Genomic DNA, 16,329 nt, shown 5'->3' on the forward strand with positions numbered 1-16,329 from the left:
CATAAAAAAAATCCACAAACAATAAATGCTGGAGAGGTTGTGAAGAGAAGGAAATCCTCCTACAGTGTTGGTGGGAATGTACATTGGTACAGCCACTATGGAGAACAGTATGGAGTTTCCTTAAAAAACTAAAAATACAGCTACTACAAGACTCTGCAATTCCACTCCTGGGCATATACCTGGAGAAAACCATAATTCAAAAAGATACATGCACCCCAATGTTCACTGCAGCATTGTTTACAATAGCCAAGACATGGAAGCAACCTAAATATCCATCGACAAAGGAATAGATAAAGAAGATGTGATACACATATACAATGGAATAATAACTCAGCTATTAGAAAGGATGAAATAATACCTCTTGCACCTATATGGACAGACCTAGAGATTGTCTTACTAAGTGAAGTCAGACAGAGATGGAGAAATATAGGACATCTCTTACATGCAGAATCTAAAAAGAAATTATATAAATGAACTTACTTACTAATCAAAGCTATGGTTTTTCCAGTAGTCATGTATAGATGTGAGAGTTGGACTATTCCATGACTGATTCATGTCAATGTAAGGCAAAAACCAATACAATATTGTAAAGTAATTAGCCTCCAACTAATAAAAATAAATGAAAAAAAAGAAAAACGTCAAGAAAAAAAAAGAAAGCTGAGCACTGAAGAATTGATGCTTTTGAACTGTGGTGTTGGAGAAGACTCTTGAGAGTCCCTTGGATTGCAAGGAGATCAAACCAGTCAATACTAAAGGAAATCAGTCCTGACTATTCACTGGAAGGACTGATGCTGAAGCTGAAACTCTGGTACTTTGGCCACCTGATGCAAAGAACTAACTTATTGGGAAAGACCTTGATGCTGGGAAAGATTGAAGGCAGAAGGAGAGGGGGACGATGGAGGATGAGATGGTTGGATGTCATCACTGACTCAATGCACATGAGTTTGGGCAAACTCCAGGAGTTGGTGATGGACAGGGAAGCCTGGCGAGCTGCAGTCCATGGGGTTGCAAAGAGTCGGACACGACTGAGTGACTGAACTGAACTGAACTTACAAAACAGAAACAGAATCACATACTTAGAGAAAGAACTTATGGTTTTCAGTGGGGAAGGGTGGGGGGAAGGGATAGTTAGGGAGTTTGGAGTGGACATGTACACACTGCTGTATTTAAAATGGATAACCAACAAGGATCTACTGTAGAGCACAGGGAAATCAGCTCAATGTTATGTGGCAGACTGGATGGGAGGGGAGTTTGAGGGAGAATGGATACATGTTTATGTATGGCTGAGTCCCTTTGCTATTCCACCTGAAACTATCACAACATTGTTAATTGCCTATGTTCCAATATAAAATTAAAAGTTAAAAACAAGAAAAGAGAAAGCACACAGATTGAGAAGAAAGAAATAATATTGTCTTTGTTTGTAGATGATGTGATTTTCTATGTAAAAAATAGCGCATTGACAAAAAAATGCTCCTGGAATTAATAAGCAAGTATAATAAAGCTGTGAGATACAAGTCCAATATACAAAAGTTAATTGTTTTCCTATACTAAGAATGAATTCAACTGGAATTTGAAATTAAAAAAATAAACACTTTAGCACCAAAAAAGAAGAAATATTTATGCACAAATCAGAGTATGTATAAGACTTATATGAGGGAAAACTATAAAACTCTGATTTAAGAAATAAAAGCCTGAATAAATGGAAGGATATGCCATGTTCATGGACTGGAAGACTCAACACTGTTAAGATGTCATTTCTTTTCAACTTTTTTTTATTTTAAAATAGGGATTTTTTTATGATATAATTTTTTTTCATTTATTTATATTAGTTGGAGGCTAATTACTTTACAGTATTGTAGTGGTTTTTTGCCATACATTGATATGAATCAGCCATGGATTTACATGTGGTCCCCATCCTGAACCCCCCTCCCACCTCCCTCCCCATCCCATCCCTCTGGGTCATCCCAGTGCACCAGCCCTGAGCACTTGTCTCATGCACCAAACCTGGACTGGCGATCTGTTTCACAATTGATAATATACATGTTTCAATGCTATTCTCTCAGATCATCCCATCCTGGCCTTCTCCCACAGAGTCCAAAATCTGTTCTATACATCTGTGTCTCTTTTTCTGTCTTGCATATAGGGTTATCATTACCATCTTTTTAAACTCAATATACATGCATTAGTTAGTTAGTTAAGTCGCTCAGTCGTGTCTGACTCTTTGCGACCCCATGGACTATAGCCCACCAAGCTCCTCCGTCCATGGGATTCTCCAGGCAAGAATACTGGAGTGGGTTGCCATTTCCTTCTCCAGGGGATCTTCCTGACCCAGGGATCGAACCCAGGTCTCCTGCATTGCAGGCAGATGCTGTAACCTCTGAGCCATCAGGGAAGCCCATATATATTCATTAGTATACTGTATTGGTGTTTATCTTTCTGGCTTACTTCACTCTGTATAATGGGCTCCAGTTTCATCCACCTCATTAGAATGGATTCAAATGTTTTCTTTTTAATGGCTGAGTAATATTCCATTGTGTATATGTACCACTGCTTTCTTATCCATTCGTCTGCTGATGGGCATCTAGGTTGCTTCTATGTCCTGGCTATTATAAACAGTGCTGTGATGAACATTGGGGTACACTCTTTTCAACTTATCTATGGACTCAGTACAATCCCAGTCAAAATCACAGCAAATTATTTTGTGGATATAAAAAACCCTGACTTTGTATTTTATGCACAAAGGAAAAAGACTCACAATATTCAAGTATAAGAACAAAGTTGGAGGGCCAAAACTACCTGATACAAAATTTAGCATAGAGCAATGGTATTCATGATTGTGTTGGTATTGGTGGAACAGCAGACATACAGGTTAATGGGCCAGAATACAGAGCACAGAAATAGACCCAAACAAATATAGTCAACTGATTTTTGACAAAGGAACAAAGCAATCCAATGGAGAAAGAATAGTTTTTTCAACAAATGGCGCTGGAACAACTGGACAGCTCATGCAAAAAAAAAAAAAAAAAATCCAGACACTGTCCTTATACCTTCCACAAAAATAAACTCAAAATGGATCATAGAACTAAGTGTAAAACACAGAACTCTAAAACTCCTGGAAGTTCCCTGGCTTCCAGCATCCCAGCATGTGAACTCCAGCTCTTCACAGTCAGCCTCCAGCCAGTTTTGCTCTCTGCTCTGGCCCTTTGCCCTATAGCCCCCAGCTCCTGGGGCCTGCTACTCTGGCCCGAACACCTCTGCTGGCAACAGATCCATGGCCGAAAGCAGGGAACTTGACATGACAGGTGCCAAACAGAGCACCAGAATGTGGCTGGCCAGGGTTCTTTGTTATCTGTCACTGCAATGGGCTAAGGCCCAAAGAAGTGAAGTTGGAAAACTGGATTTCCAAAAATCAAGGAAGGACCAAGGTGTTATTTACTTTGAATGAGGACCTTGCAAATACTTACGATATTGGCAGAAAAATAGCTTCAGTCAGTGCTCCTTGAGAATATGCATTTATCTTGCAAAGCGTTTGAGGACAGACATTAACAGGGTTTACTCAGAGCTCATCAGATAAGCTTTCACTGGAAGGAATAGTGGTACAAAGAGCTGAATGCTGACCCACTGCCAGTGAAAACTACCAGTGATTCAAGAGATTACAAATAGAAGAATCTTCCAATCCTGTAAGGCTACCACAGCACCTGGACAAAGCTGTGACAACCAATTACAAACCTGTTGCTAATCATCAATACAATGCAGAATATAAAAGGAAAAAGAAAGAAGATGGAAAACAAGTCTGAACTGATAAACAACACATTTTAGGCAAGCTGGTTTCGGCTTTTGAGAAACATCAATATTATAATCGTAAGGACTTGGTGGACATCACAAAACAGCCTGTGTTGTACCTGAAGGAAATTTTAAAAGAAATTGGTATTCAAAATGTAAAAGGGATCCACAAAAACACATGGGAGCTGAAACCAGAGTATAGACATTCTCAAGGAGAAGAAAAGAGTGATTAAGAAGACTCAAAACCCACCTGCTAAGAGAACAACTAAAGGGTGATACACTAAGCAAATGACCTTGATATGTGAATCCTTGAGTACCATCTGTGTTGGGGGAAAATGGTACTTTAATTTCTCTAGGTAAATTTTTTAAACAATGATTCTTGTAAAGTTGCTTAAGTGATTTTTGAGGAAAAAGAACACATTTATTTATAAACTTAACTTGTATTAAATCAAATTATTCATGATGGGGTTAGCAGTTGGGGGTTGAAGAAGGGTTTTATTTTTAAATATTAACTTAAAAAATGTAAAATTAGGAAATGTTTTCTAAATGAGGACTCCCCGTCCTTGTTTCTCTCTGAGGAGTTGAGGTAATACAGATTCAAAGTAAGTGGCACAGCAGGAAAAAGGCAGTCAACTACAGAAACTCTCAAAAGTTTCTTATTCTGAAACAAAACAAAACAAAACAAAATCTCCTAGAAAATAACATATGAAAAAGTCTACTTGACCTTGGGTTTGGCAGTGGATTTTTAGGCAGTGCTCTAAAAGCACAATTCACGAAAGAAACAAATTGTAAAGTTGGACTTAATTAAAATTAAAAACTTCTGCTCTGAGAAAGACCCTCTTAAGTTAATCAAAAGACAAGCCACAGACTGGGAGAAAGTATTTGCAAAACACATATCTGGTAAAGGACTGGTATTCAGTATATAAAAAGAACCCTTAAAACAACAATCAGAAAACAATCCAATTAAGAAATTGGCAAAAGATTGAAACAGACACCTCACCAAAGAAGATATATAGATTACAGATAAGCATATGATCTCAACAGCAAATGTCATTAGGGAAATGTAAATTAAGCCAATGAGCTAGCACAGCACATCTACTTAGTTTAGTGAAGTCGCTCAGTCGTGTCCGACTCTTTGCGACCCCATGGACTGTAGCCTACCAGGCTCCTCAGTCCGTGGAATTTTCCAGGCAAGAGTACTGGAGTGGGTTGCCGTTTCCTTCTCCAGGGGATCTTCCCGACCCAGGGATGGATCCTGGGTCTCCCGCATTGCAGGCAGATGCTTTCCCGTCTGAGCCACCACACTGACAATACTAAATGCTGACGAGGATATAAGGCAACAGGGATCTCATTCACTGCAGGTGGGAATGCAAAATAGTACAGGCACCCTGAAAGCAAGTTTAGCAATTTCTTACAAAGTTAAAATAGTCTTACCACACAATCCAGTGGGGCTCCCCTGGTGGCTCAGACAGTAAAGAATTGCATTGCCTGCAATGCAGGAGACCAAGGTTCGATCCCTGGGTCGGGAAGATCCCCTGAAAAAGGGAATGGCTATCCATTCCAGTATTCTTGCCTGGAGAATCCTATGGATAGAGGAGCCTGGCAGGCTACAGTCCATAGGCTTGCAAAGAGTCGGACACAACTGAGCAAGTAACATTTTCCCACAACCCAGTAACCACACTTCTAGGTTTGCCCAAAATTGTTGAAACTTATATTCAAACAAAACCTGCATATGAATGTTTATAGCAGCTTTATTCATGATTGCCAAAAATGGGAAGCAACTAAAATATCATTTAATAGGTGAATGGATAAACAAACTGTGGTCCCTCCATACAGTGGAATATTATTTAGCAGTAAAAAGAAATAAGCTATAAAGCCACACAAAGACATGGAGGAACTTTAAGTGCACATTGCTAAGTGAAAGAGGCCAATCTGAAAAAGCTACCTACTGCATGATTCCAATTGTATGACATTCTGGAAAAGGCAAAACTGTGGAGACAATTAATTAAAAGATAAGTGGTTGCCAAGGGTTGGGGGAAAGAGAGTATATGGGAATGTTTCTGCTAAATGTTCCTATAACCTAAAACTGCTCCAAAACATAGTCTATTAACTACAAAAAATTTTATAAAATATCCACAAGTTTAAAAGCAACACTAAATGGCACATAGTTCAACATGGATCTTCAAGCCCTGGCTCTATATCCTCTGTACCTACTCCCTTTCCCTCTTGTCTCTGTACCTTCCTTCATGCCATACCTTCTGTGCTTCTTCAGTCCACCTTTTCCTCAATGCCTGCTCATTCATTAAGACTCAGCTCAGGCCACAAATTCTTTGTGTTCCAATAATAAACTATTACATCTATCAAATTACAGTTTTCTGATCATGTGATTGTTTAACTCACTAAATTGTTAACTCCTTGAGGGCAAGGGCTATGTCTTATTCATCTCTGTATCTCCAGTACCTAATGTATTTTATAGTAGGTGCTCAGTACAATGTTTGTTGAATGAATAAATGAATGACTATAGGAAAACGTAAACTTGGGATGTGAACAAAGATTCCTCTGACTCCAAGTTCATTGTACTTTTTACTGAATCATAGTGATGCTAAGTATACCAATAACAACATCAAAAATTGCTGATCAATTTACACAGTTGTTTTGCAGTCTAAATAAGTGAAAGTGATGTGCTCATTGCAGGTTCTCAATAAATGTTAATTTAATTTCACTTATTCTTTGGTTATATAGGTAGTAGGCTCTCCACTTTCATGCTTCCCTTACTTTATATAGAGAGTTATATCAGACAACTGGACATGGCCAACATTTTTTCAGTGATAAGCAATAAAGAGGAAAGTAAGGATAATGGCTGGCAGATGAGGATTGGAAATTTTTATTAAGAAAAGAAAAAAGAAAAACAACCTTCAACATAGTCTGTATCTTCAAATCTTGTAACCTTAAGAGTTTACCTCATGTTCTATCTCACACCATAAGAATTGTAAACAGAGAGAATGCCCAAATACGTGTGGGAAGTTCAATACACTTGAAGAAGATGGAAGCCATTAGCTTCAAAGAAGAGTGAGAATTTTGAATGAGAACCACATGGAATGCCCATGTTCAGAGCCCAAATTTCAGTTCCAACATCTGCTCTAAGCATGACAAAAAGACAAGAAAAGGTAGAGCTGTGCAAGTTGATTCCCACCCCACCCCATCACATCCCAATCTCTAAAGTATTTCCGATGTGAGAAGGCTTACATTCTTCATCCAAGGATTTCCTCTCTAGGCCTTGCAGCAGGGGCTCATGCCTGGGGCCTCAGGCTCCACAAACATGACTTAAGTTATGATCAACTGTGAAACTTTTCTGGCTCAGTTCTGGTTTGGTTTAGGAAAGACTTGAAAATATTGTCAAAAATATGAAAATATTACTGTAGTCAGGCAACACAAAAACAGTCCCACTAACTGCTGACATTTCAGACTCTTAATGGTCTCTCAAGCTCCATGAAGTATAGGTTCCTTCATGTCACCAGCGATGTTCCCAAAGTGACAAGCGTGTGTTCTTGCTAAAGAAATATTTTGCAACATCAAGTCTTTGGTCACTTTAGTGGTTAGGATGAAAAAGCCAGGCCTAAGAGCAAGAGTCTCTGAGGAGAATTAGAAAGATGAATGGAATGAACTGTGTTCTAGTGCAGTTTTTTCACTACATTCCAGGCAGTGCCAGGTCCCGTGTGATATTAACAGATGTCCTTAGAAAAAGGATTTTTTGGACAAAAAGAGTTTGGGAAACATAGGGTTAAGGAAAAATAAACATGTTTCTTCACTGAAGAGTTCTTACATCTTTTAATACACAAATGAGAAGTGTGACTCTCCAAAATGGGATATGCAATGCAGCATTTGGCCACAGAACTTTTTCTGAAAATACCTATCTCGTTGAATTAATGTTCTGGATTACAATGTTTGGTAAATACTAAGGTTGTGGAAAAAGCTTGAGCTTTGTTATTCTTTCAGAACTGGGTTGGAATTTTAGTTCTAACGTTCACTACCTGTGTGACCTTGAGCAAGTTACTCTACTTTTGAATTTTTTCATTTATGAAAACTGGGACTATAATATCTACCTCAAAAAAAAATGTAAGGAGGATTAAGTGAGATAATGCACAGTACTTAGCACAATGCCTGGAACATATAGGTACTCAAGAAATAGCAGCTATAATCATCACATTCATTTCTCATCACCATTATTATCTAGCCACATCTGTGTCTGACAGGCCTGCCAAAACAGCTTCAAACTAGGTCTGGCCTGAGGACTCAAATGGCTATATTTCTGACTGCTTTAGGAACCAAGTATAAGAAAAGAACTGGACTAGTTGTCCAGAGATATAGCTCTATGACTTATTAGCTGTCTGACCTTGGGCAAAGCACTTCACCCATCTACATTTCTCTCTCCTTCTGCCAAATATAGGCAAGGACTAGGTGACCTCTTACTCTAAAATTTTGTGAGCCTCAGCTCTAAAATGCTGTATAAGAGATTTATAAATTTATTGCTGAACAAATCTGTGATACAGGTTAAATCCAATTATAAAGGATAGTCCTGTATAACAAAGCTATTTTTATGATCCAGCAGATGGCTGGCAGAAACAGTGCTTTGCCAATCTGGTTACAATGAACTCTGTATAGTGAATAATTCTAACAATTGCTTACTCTGGTCCTTGACCCCATAATCGTCACTCTGTAACATTGCTCTAATCAACCAAAGAACTTGATTATGTGTTGTTTTCATTGTAGACATACAGAAGGGAGCTGAGTTAAGCTAAGTTATAGAATTTCTAGCTAAGATGTTTATGTCCAATTTCATTATTTTAGAGTTGAGGAAATAGGACAGGAGAGGTTAAGTAATTTGTCAGGGGTCACACAGTCAGCAAGTAGCAGAGCTTTGAATGGGTGTTTGGACTAAATGACTCATCATCTGAGAACTTAGACATTTCACTGCAAAATCTCACCCAGACCATACATAAAAATGTTAAATGAAACCAGAAATGGTTATTATAGTAACTCTATTGTTTATGCTTCCCGACCAAGTAAGATGTGCATTTGTCATTACCCTTTATCCCTGCGTTCAAGCCCTCTTCATAGGATGGTCCCTCTAATTGCACGGTTCATGTTGACACAACTTAAAGCATGATAACCTTTGCTGCAGAGCTTCAATTAAAGGTTTTTTTTTTTTTTTTTTTTTTTAGTGTCTAAGTACATTACACCTCTAGGTCCTTTTAGATACATGCACAGTTCCTTTCACAGAGGCCTCTAACAGTCAAGTATTTTTTTTCATTTAGAAACCATGTGGCCTTTGTAAAAATTTTAAGCTAGGTTCATAAGAGAAATCTTACTATGAATATCAAGGTTAGCCTTTATGCTCTTGTTCTTCTCTACTTATATCCTCTCTCATGAATATATTTATTTCCAGGGCTTCAACCCTTATGGAGAATCATACTTTCTAAGTCACAGCCCATGTCTCCAACTCTCTTGTGACATTGCCTCTTGAATACATTTCCTGTTTCCTGAAACCTACATGCTTCAGATTGAATTCATCTTCTAAGTTATGCTAAGTCATAACTTCTATGCTAAGTCACTTCAGTCATGTCTGACTCTTTGCGACCCCATGGACTGGGGACATGACATAAATCATCAGAGCTATCCTAGCCTCCTGTTGGCAGATCAATCCAATCAATAGCACAAATGGTTATTCTCAGAAGTAATTTTCTCAGCCTTGCTAAGGGTGTGTGGGTGGTCCTCTGGTTCCCCTTCAGTGGGGAGGAATGCAGCCACCACAGTTGACCAGGTAAACCACAGAGAGCAGTTACATTGAGAACCACACCTATGCAACATGACTCTTTTTTTTTTTTTTTTTTTGCAACATGACTCTTAACTGGGTCCCAGAATAGTCCAAGATGGCTACCTATTGTGCTGCTGTGCTTATGGTATCTTTAATCAGAGACAGAGCTCAACTGAGTCACATTGGATTCTTCTTATAATAAGACAAACTGGGGACTTCCAATGCTCAGTCTGTGTGCACTCTGGTCATTTATGTTAGAACATGTCTAGGATGAAAGTGTTGCTCAATATTTTAATTTAGGAAGAGCTAGCCCAATTTTATTTTTTACCAAGAAGTGAATACCTATCTGCCTTCATCAGAGGTTATCCATCAATGTAGTAAATGTTAGCTTCCTTTTCTATTTTCAGTATTGCCACCCCCATCTTGCATGCCATGTTCTATACATTGTATTCTGCAGAACTTTGTTCCAGGAAATACTTTTCCCTTTGCAGGAATATTGGATACATAACAGTAAACCACAGAATTGCATTCAAGCCCCAGTTCTACCACTTACTAAGTGTTGTTTGACACTGAGAAAATTGCTTTATCTCCCTGGCTATATCCTCAAAATGAGGATACTACTACTTGCTTTAGAGAGTTGTAAGGATCATAAAAGATAATACAAAAATATATGCAAGATATTCCTTAGGCTCTCAAGAAATAGAAGTTCTCTGTAAAATTTCATAAGCATATAAATTTAATTCATCCCCAAACCAAGCAAACACAAAGTTCAAATAACTAAGACCTTTAATCTAATAAGAACTGATGTTCAGAATGACAATACTAAGGCATAGCAACATTATGAAATGGCCTTGAAGGATATAGCTTCCTGTAGAAACTTTTTTTCTTTTCAGTTAATTCTTTCAATTATATTCAACTCATAAGTGTTGTTTGAACACAAGATGTTTAACACTACATTTGTAATACATGAAATAGGCAATGTAAGACCTGGGCACCTTGTCATATCTTTTAAATCAGCTATCTTGGGTTTTCTAGCTATAGAATTATTTCTGTAAAAATAACGAGAGTCTGTATAATTGTTCAATAGTTAACATTTCTTATTTCAGTTTCTTGCCTCATTGCACTGGCTAGCACTTCAACAATAATGTTGAAGGAAACTTCCTGGTGGTCTAGTGGTTAGGATTCCATGGTTTCACTGCAGGGAACCCAGGTTCAATACCTGGTTGGGGAACTAAGACCCTGCAAGCTGTGTGGTGCAGCTAGATTAAACAAAATTTAAAAAAGAGAACTAAAAAAATAATGTTGAACATCAGAGGTTATAATGAGTATCTTTGAGTTGATTTGATTTTGGCAAGAAAGCCTCTAATATATTTGCCATTAAGTATGTAAATCCATGGCTGATTCATGTCAATGTATGGCAAAAACCACTACAATTTTGTAAAGTAATTAGCCTCCAACTAATAAAAATAAATGAAAAAAAATTAACAACAACAACAACAAAAAGTACTATGTTATTTCCCCAATGACTCAGAAGTAAAGAATCTGCCTGCAATGCAGGAGATGCAGGAGACGTGGGTTAGAACCCAGGGTTGGGAAGATCCTTTGGAGGAAGGAATGGCAACCCACTCCAGTATTCTTGCCTGGAGAACCCCATGGATAGAGGAGCATGGTGGTGTACATTCCATAGGGACGCAAAGAGTCGGACATGACTGAATCGACTAAGCATGCACTCATGCATGCACTATGCTATTTATTAGGCCAAGAAATTCTTTATTGCATTAAATAATACTCTTATTTTATTCCTAGTTTACTAAAAATTATCAGCAAAAGGTATTATTATTTTTTCCCCCTTTTGGAACACTAACACAAACTGGGATTTGTAAAAGAATAACACTTTATAAAATTGTTTAACACTGTGGGGAAGGCAAAAAATTGTTCAGTTTGTCCTGATTTGAATATATAACAATTTGATCTCAAGGTAGTTCCTTGTTTTATTTTCATTTGTTTTTATTAGTTGGAGGCTAATCACTTTACAGTACTGTAGTGGTTTTTGCCATACATTGACATGAATCAGCCATGGATTTACATGTGTTCCCCATCGTGAACCCTCCTCCCACCACCCTCCCCATCCCATCCCTTTCGGTCATCCCAGTGTACCAGCCCTGAGCACTTATGCTATCTGAGCTGATCATCCTTTGAGTTGATAATGTAATGTGATATTAAGAGATTTTGTTCTATTGAACTATCTATGCTTTCCTAGGACAAATCCTACTTCATCATGACAAGTTATACTTTCTTTTGCAGGGTTTGATTTGGCAGTAATTTATGTAGGATTTTTAATGTGAGACGTCTTTAGTTTACATTTGGTACTGTGTTTTAGAAGGATTTATTATCAAAGTTATACCAATTTCATTAAATGTATTGACAAGTATTCCTTCTCCTTTTTCACTTTGTAGGTTTATAGATCAAGGCATCTAGACCCATCACTTCATGGCAAATAGATGGGGAAAAAGTGGAAATGGTGACAGATTTTATTTTCTTGGGCTCCAAAATCACTGTGGATGGTGACTGCAGCCATGAAATTAAAAGATGCTTGCTCCCTGGAAGGAAAGCTATGATAAACTTAGACATTGTATTAAAAAGCAGAGACATTACTTTGCTGACAAAGGTTCATATAGTCAGAGCTACAGTTTTTCCAGTGGTTATGTATGGATGTCAGAGTTGGACCATAAAGAAGGCTGAGCAGTGAAGAACTGATACTTTTGAACTGTGGTGTTGGAGAAGACTCTTGAGAGTCCCTTGGACAGCAAGGAGATCAAACCAGTCAATCCTAAAGGAAATTAATCCTGAATTTTCATTGGAAGGACTTTCGCTGAAGCTAAAGTTCCAATACTTTGCCCACCTGATGTGAAGAGCCAACTCATTGGAAAAAACCCTGATGTTGGGAAAGATTGAAGGCACGAGAAGGGGATGACAGAGGATGAGATGGTTGGATGACATCACTGACTCAATGGACATGAGTTTGAGCTAACTCCAAGAGATGGTGAAGGACAGGGAAACCTGGTATGCTGCAGTCCATGGGGTCAAAATGAGTCAGACACGACTTAGCGATTGAACAACAACAAGAACATGGGAAATATTTGTTTTCTAATATCTTGATTTAGCCCTAACTCCTTTTCCCCCTTAGGATGTCTTTTGGTGGTTTTTCTCCCTGGTGGAAAAAAAATGTACAAGAGCCTTCATTTAAAACATTTACAGCTAGTCCTGTTTTGTACCACTTCCTTGAGGACAACTGATGCACAGTCTCAGTTTTTTGTAAGAGTTTATGCAGCCATGCTAACTTAGGAAAAAGTCCATTGATCTCTTCTTATTTGTTTTCTGTGTATTTTCATCTAAGGTACCAATGTCATTGCCTCCAGGAGGAAGGATGAGAGATGAGGTATGGAGGGAGGAAGGGGATGGATGGACTCAAGGAGCATGAGGAATGAAGTCTGGTAGGTTTGCCCTGGAAAGATTTGCTTTATGGTGGTTATGTGCTTAAATTGATCTTTGGAAGGGTATTAGCTGCCAGTCAAAGCAACTACTGTAGGAGCTGGAGAAAGAAATATAATTTCAGTGTGTATCACCATCAAATAATATTACAGAACTATTGGCATATCTTCACTTCTTAACATACAACTGTAACTGAAACATGGCAGAAAGCAAAGAGGAACTGAAGAGCCTCTGGAAGAAAGTGAAAGAGGAGAGTGAAAAAGCTGGCTTAAAACTCAACATTCAAAAAACTAAGATCATGGCATCCTGTCCCATCACTTCATGGCAAATAGATGGGGAAACAATGGAAACAGTGACAGACTTTATTTTCTTGGGATCCAAAATCACTGCAGATGGTGACTGCAGCCATGAAATTAAAAGATGCTTGCTCCTTGGAGGAAAAGCTATGACCAACCTGGTGGTGGTTTAGTTGCTAAGTTGTGTCCGACTCTTTTGACCCCATGTACTGTAGCCTGCCAGGCTCCTCTGTCCATGGGATTTTCCAGGCAAGAATACTGGAGTGGATTATCATTTCCTTATCCAGGGGATCTTCCCAACCTAGGAATTGAACCTGGGTCTCCTGCATTGCAGGCAGATTCTTTACTGACTGAGCTATGAGGAAAGCCCAACGACCAACCTAGACAGCAATCAAAAAGCAAAGACATTACTTTTCCAAAAAAGGTCTGTTTAGTCAAAGCTATGGTTTTTCCTGTAATCAAGTATGGATGTGAGACATGGACCATAAAGAAAGCTGAATGCCGAAGAATTGATGCTTTTGAACTGTGGTGTTGGAGAAATCTCTTGAGAGTCCCTTGGACAGCAAGGAGATCAAACCAGTCAATCCTAAAGGAAACCAGTCCTGAATATTCATTGGAAGAACTGATGCTGAAGCTGAAGCTCCAATACTTAGGCCATCTGATGCAAAGAACTGACTCTTTGGAAAAGACCCTGATGCTGGGAAAGACTGAAGGCAGGAGAAGGGGATGACAGAGCATGAGATGGCTGGATGGCATCACCGACTCAATGGACATGAGTTTGAGTAAACTCCAGGAATTGGTGATGGACAGGGAAGCCTGGTATGCTGCAGTCCATGGGGTTGCAAAGTCAGACATGACTGAGTGACTGAACTGAACTGTAACTGAAATGGACGTCTTATGGGGATGCAGTGATTAAACTTACAAATTACAGATAATGAACTCAGATGATAAGTATCTTATATTTCCTTGTGATGCTGATTGTGGAAAAATCTTTGCTTTTTTTCTAGGAAATGTGCGCTTTGGATCTTTTTCCCTTAGGATGCTCACTTTCTGCATAAATACAAACAGAAGCAAGGAGCACAGTAGAACATGTGGGCAGTGACTATAAGGCCTGGTTATAGGTTGTCAGAGAGTGCAGGATATCATAGATTTCAGTTATTCCTAATAATTTTTAAAGTCAGTACTCAGGAACTGCCCTACATCTAGAACAGGAATAACCTGGAAAGCCCAACCGCCTGGGCAAGTTTGGATTGCTTCAAACTGCATCTTTCTAATTGGTCCACTCTTTTTCTCTACCTTTCCTTCTCTAGCAATGTTCCCACTTGCCTAATTTGCTGAGAGCATCTGGGTCAGCAACTTTCCTTGGGCACTTAAGTTTATTTCCTCTTAGTTCCAGGGCTCTTATAAAATGCTTGCTGAAATCTAGGCTGTGATTCAGTGGGGTCTGATACAGAGCCTAGATTTAACATCTGGAAAAGCCCAAGTTTCACCCTTTTATACACAAATATGTCACAGTATAACAACCGGACAGAAGTGTCTATGCTCTGTGAGGACTCTGTTTCTTTTGGCCTAATGGTTGCCCTTTCTGCATTTGAGGAATAAGTCTAACAAAAAACCAGCAACAAATTAGATTTGCCTTTTTATAGAAATTCATAAAAAGTTGAACACATTATTTAAGAAAACTATTTTTAAACAAAGCCCTTCCCTCCACATTATCCCAACAGTCTACTGCTGGCTCTTCCCATTCCAATGAATGAGGTCATGCTTTATGGGAGACATCTGCTTCTGAGGATATTACTGCCCTGAGCACAGAACATGACTTCATTAGAGGGAACAGTGGACCAGAGAGATTCAACAGGAGACTTACATATGTGAAAGCAAAAATAAAAAGAGCCAATTAAGATTCTTCTCAAGTCTCTAGCCTTCAGGATAGACTGAAGATCTGGTGATTTCACTCTCATATGACTTTCTTTTGCTTTAAAATAATGAACTATGCATGAAAACTTCCAGAAAACTGTAACTCATAGCAACACCACCTGTATTTATAAATAGAAAAGCTGTCTTCTCTCAAAAGATTGGATGGATTACATTCTGAGTAGAGGCCAGGTGTTTGAAACTTTGGGGTTGCTACTGAATGCACACCCATGCATGCAGAGTAAGCTCTGTTTCAAAGAAGCATTGTTTGAAACAGTGTGGCAGATGTATACAATGTCATCTTTCAGTTCTGAAGAGCAAATTCAGAACATTAGCAGGGATTTTGGCTTTCCAGGAAGATGATTTCCAGAGCAGTTTTATAGGATTTTTGACATATGTTGTTTATAATATTAATTTTTAAAATGAGCAAGTCCAGTAAATCTGTTACCTACTAACCAGACTCTGGTCTAGTTTCATCTGTTTCCGTTTTATTTGATACTGTGAAGAAGTTTCAATAGATAGCTAAATATTTTAGGGTTATTCATAATCTTATATCCCTATTGAATAAGACTTTTCAAAGAAAACTCTTAAAATCACTAGCACTTTAAAAGGCAAGAATTGCTAGTTTAATTTACTAGACTTTGCTTGTAAGGACTCATGATGTAGCTGGAATCACAGAATTGGAAGAGAATGATAAGAGATCATGTAGCTAGGTCCCCTTTGACCTAGGAGGGGTAAGAGTTTGAAATATTATGGATGGCTAGTTTGCAATCTGTTGCTATAATCTGCTTTAACCCTGAATTCCACCCAGGGTCAAGAAATTCTTCCTGGCATATAATGGAAGTTTCTCTTGCTATCATATACATTGTCCATTGTTTAGTTCATTTCACAAATGGAGAACGACTTGTCTGAGTCTTCAAAATAACCTACAGTGGAATAAAAAATAGCAGTGAAATGTCCCCTTTTCTTTGGTCTTATATACTCCAGCTCCTTTCTTCTCTATCCCAAGGTCCAACTTTCTAACCTTTT

The 16,329-nt window shown here is 38.5% G+C and overlaps 1 protein-coding gene and 1 pseudogene across 4 annotated transcripts in view; one reads left to right on the forward strand and one right to left on the reverse strand.

Moving 5' to 3' along the window:
* EDA (ectodysplasin A) overlaps positions 1 to 16,329 on the reverse strand; it is a 361,762-nt gene that overhangs the window by 30,868 nt on the left and 314,565 nt on the right. The gene's annotated exons all lie outside the window — the stretch shown is intronic.
* Positions 3,272 to 4,016, forward strand: LOC122690007 (annotated as a pseudogene).

This window comes from Cervus elaphus, chromosome X (assembly GCF_910594005.1).
Source record: "Cervus elaphus chromosome X, mCerEla1.1, whole genome shotgun sequence".
Taxonomy (NCBI): domain Eukaryota; kingdom Metazoa; phylum Chordata; class Mammalia; order Artiodactyla; family Cervidae; genus Cervus; species Cervus elaphus.